This window comes from Limulus polyphemus, unplaced genomic scaffold (assembly GCF_000517525.1).
Source record: "Limulus polyphemus unplaced genomic scaffold, Limulus_polyphemus-2.1.2 Scaffold736, whole genome shotgun sequence".
Taxonomy (NCBI): domain Eukaryota; kingdom Metazoa; phylum Arthropoda; class Merostomata; order Xiphosura; family Limulidae; genus Limulus; species Limulus polyphemus.
In genome coordinates, this window is record NW_013666346.1 from 339,553 (window position 1) to 344,125 (window position 4,573).

At 30.2% G+C, this 4,573-nt stretch overlaps 1 pseudogene; it reads left to right on the plus strand.

The window, feature by feature from the left end:
* Positions 1 to 577: 577 nt before the first annotated feature.
* Positions 578 to 4,573, plus strand: part of LOC106460256 — a 66,820-nt pseudogene continuing 62,824 nt past the window's right edge.

A 4,573-nucleotide genomic window follows, 5' to 3' on the forward strand; every position in this document is an offset into this window, starting at 1 on the left:
CAGTTATTTCCCTATATTAGATTGTGGTATGGACTAGTAGTAGTAAAGCTTTTCAATACTTTATAGCATATAATAGTCCAGAAACGAAGTTAATACAAAATACTTTTTGATAAATCTAGCCTCACGTAAGAGTTATCGTATTTGGAAAACTATGAAACTGGAAGTGTATTTGTATTCTAATATAATACTCCATAATCAACAGTTTTTGATTAAGTACATATTTTTACATTGGTAATTCATATACACAAAGTTAATACATGGTTTAAAAATGAATCATATTTGTAGCTGTTTTCTGTAAAACATATAATAAAGAAATCAGTAAAACTAATAAATGTAGTCCTTCTTGTCATTAGAAAATAATCTTCATCCAGTACAGGATCTATTTCATACAATGGGCAATAAAACCCACAGCTTGGTTGAACGTGATGTGTACAGGTACCTGCACCTGTACTGTCAGTTGAGCACATACACACATGTATGTAGTGGTATTGATTTTAAAGTTGTAGAATACATTCCACTGACCAAGTGCATAAACTGAAGCTACTTGTTACATATTAGTGAGTTTGAAGCTGCAATATTTGTTGTACATTTTACATGTATTATGCCACTTTGTATCCCTGTGTGTTGTGGGAAAACTGGAATAGTCCCTTTCCATACAGGTCAGTGTTAATATAATATTTTCATTAGTAAGTTGTGTTGATCTTTATACAACTATTTTCATAGAGCAGTGGTAATTTTCTCTTCCTTATCATTTCTCTCTTATTCAAAAGTTGAATTGTTTCTTCACAAACATGCCAAAAATTTTAAAAATGGACCTTATATGACTATTGTTTCTAAATAAAACAAGCTAAAATATTTACTATAAACTGCTATGTCATTTAAACAGGATCTTTATTTATAAAATAAAAAGACGTTGATAACAAATTATAACTGATATTTGATACTCACAAGACAGTTTCTGTAAAAAACCAAAAAAACAGTTGCTTTGAAAATTATGCATCAGTCACTATGTATGTCTTCTCCCAAGTGGCCTAAAGAGCCCTGGTATCAGGCAAAAGGCCTTATTGGCACTAGATACAACAGATACAATGTGGTTCACATAATATTATATACTCTTATGTATTTTCAATCATAAGTTATTTGTAATGATTACCATTGTACAGAATTAGTTTTTTATAGCATGTGAATTAAGCATATAATGTCAATTTACATAGAACTCATGTTAGAAATTTGTCTGTTTTTGTATTGGTTGGACATAGCTCAAGTTGAGTGATTTTATAACATAATAATAGTTAAACATTACTTTACAGACACTAGTTCTGACACTCATAGTGAGGTGTTAGCACAAACTGGCCAGTCCTCAGTTACTCAAATATTTGTCAGTGGAAAAAATACTGCAGACCCTGTTGAAAGAAAGACATCATGTAGTAATGAAAAATTAACTCAAGTGATGAACCCTCTTCAAGAAGACTTTGATTTTGATTTAATTGTCCTTGGAGGAGGATCTGGAGGTCTTGCAGCATCCAAGGTAAGTTTTTATGCTACTAATACATAGCTATCAACATAAGTAGTCACCAAATGTTTAGTTTCTGTAAGACCATCATCTAGATTTGTAAAAATCTTTTGATTCTTGAAATTGATTTTATGTAACAACTTAACAATGATGTGTGAAAATTTAAACTATCATCAACAAGTTAGGGAAATAACTTCAAACATATCTCTGGCTGACTAGCACAACTACCACCATTTAAGTAAACTATAAATATTTTACTAGTTCTTTTAGAAAATGTACATTGTCAGATATATTGTCTTGGAAAAATTAGTACAAACACATAGTACTTTAAGAAAGTAACAACTTAAAAAAAAGTTAAATTTAACTTTTTTAAGGAATTCAGTTTTTCAATAACTTTCTTCTGTTTGGGAAGTTATGAAAGTTAAGAATTTATTTTGCCTTTTTATGTGTATGAAAGTTAAAATTTTGTCTTATGTATATGCTATAATGACTGTCTATTTAAGTGTATGCAGTATAATCCAGATTTATAGACTTTCTTGCATTAAAAAGACAAATTAATGTTTATAATCAAGTAACAAGTATGTTGTACAACAGTTCCTATATATATATATGTTGTTTAACTGTAAATAACTAATTCACATAAAGAACAGAATAATTAAATTAGTGACTTCCTAAAATCCTTAGATAGCACGTAAGTGATAGTAGATCTAAGCAATTAACTTGACTAATCTATACAAGTGATTACCTGTGAGCATCAATTACATTTATAAGTGTCATGTGATCAAAATTAGTGTTTCTGATTATTACTGTTTTTGATTATTCCTACCATCCAAGTAATCAGGATATCACCATTATAATTTTTAATTATTATTTCAAAATTTATAAAATTTTAAAGGGAAAAAAGGAGCTTATTAGCCCATCAAAGATGTCTCTTCCAGCTCCCAATTATTAACCCATCAAGGATGTCTCTTCCACCTCCCAATTATAACTACCCCTTAGTATTCATGTGTTCATCCAGTCTTTTTGTGAACTAAGTTAAATTTTCTGCTTCCACCACCCTTGAAGGCAGCTCATTTGAAAAGTCAACCACCTTATTTGAAAAGTAATACTGCCTAAACTGCAGATGACTCCTACATTGCCAAAATTTGAATTTATGACCCTTTGTCGTATTGTATTTACTGCTAAACACAAAAAAGTTTGATGGATCTATATTATCAATACCCTTAATAATCTTAAACACTTCAATCAAATCCCCTCTGACCCTTCTCCTCTCCAGAGAAAACTAGTTTAGAGCTTTTAGTCTCTCCTCACAGGGCAATCCCACCATCCCAGGTATCATCCTAGTGGCTCATGTCTGAACCTTCTCCAACAATTCATTGTCCTTCTTGGGGAAGGGAGCCCAAAACTGTACACAGTACTCTAAATGAGGCCTTGTAAGTGATCTATACAGTAAAACAATAATATCCTTTGTCTTATATACAAGCTTTCTATACATGCTACCCAAAATCCTATTAGCCCTATTGCTAGCTACAATACACTGTTTAGATGACTCAAGTGATTTTCCGATCACAACACCAAGATGTTTTTCTTCAACCACAGTATTTAATGTATTCTCATTTAAATTGTAACAATAATTTGAATTGTGAAAACCTACATGCATCACCTTACATTTTAGATAGTTAAACATCATCTGCCATGTATTAGCCCAATGCATCAAATGATCTAAATCTCCCTGTAAGTCTGCAGCATCTTTGATACAGTTAGCCATCCCAAAAATCTTAATGTCATCTGCAAATTAATTCAAGGCTGTTCAATTTATTCGATTAGTGTAGTGGCTTACAAAAATAATCAAAATTAATGGCTCTGGTTATTACTATTTTACATTATTTGAACAATCTATGTCTCATGTGAGAATAATTGATTAATTAGCCCAGTGATTAACTTATTATCAAATTCCACTAATCACCCAGTTCTAAGAAACAGCTGGAAAATTTCTTCCTTTTAAACAAGATTTTTAAATATATTAATAGTTTACTGATAGTTATTTGTTTATTAGAATGATAGTTATTTGTTTATTAGAATGATAGTTATTTGTTTATTAGAGAGATAACTAGTTGTTTATTAGAGTGATAATTAGCTGTTTATTAGTGATTACTGGTTGTTTAGTAGAGTGATAACTAGTTGTTTATTAAAGTGATAACTAGTTGTTTATTAGTGATAACTGGTTGTTTAGTAGAGTGATAACTGATTGTTTGTTAGAGTAATAACTAGTTGTTTAATAGAGTGATAACTGGTTGTTTGTTAGAGTAATAACTGGTTGTTTATTAGTGATAACTGGTTGTTTAGTGGAGTGATAACTAGTTGTTTATTAGAGTGATAACTGGTTGTTTAGCAGAGTGATAATTGGTTGTTTATTAGTGATAACTGGTTGTTTATTAGTGATAACTAATCTGTCACCTCACCAACTAGTTATCATTTTAATAAACAACTAGTTATCACTCTAATAAACAATTAGTTATCACTCTAATAAACAACTAGTTATCACTCTAATAAACAACTAGTTATCACTCTAATATACAGTTAGTTGTCACTCTAATATACAGTTAGTTATCACTCTAATAAACAGTTAGTTATAACTCTAATAAACAACTACTTATCACTCTAATAAACAATTAGTTATCACTCTAATAAACAACTAGTTATTACTCTAATAAACAACTAGTTATCACTCTACTAAATAACCACTGTTACATCAGACATCAGTTTTGATCTAACTCACTGTTATGTTAGACATCAGTTTTGTTTCTCTTGAAATTGTTCCTCTTATTTCTTATTTTTAAAACCAGTTTAAAACAAAATGTTTACAATTTAAACTCTTGGAGTTTTAGAGTGTATGGGAATGCATTAATTTTTCAAAATCTATACTTACCCCAAGTTGTTCCACTTGGTGTTGGTGTAACAAAATCAAAAACAGCAACTTTCATTCCTAGTTTTGCAGCCTCCTGAATAATGATACAAATAGATATGGGAGTTAGATCAAAACTGATGTCTGACATAACA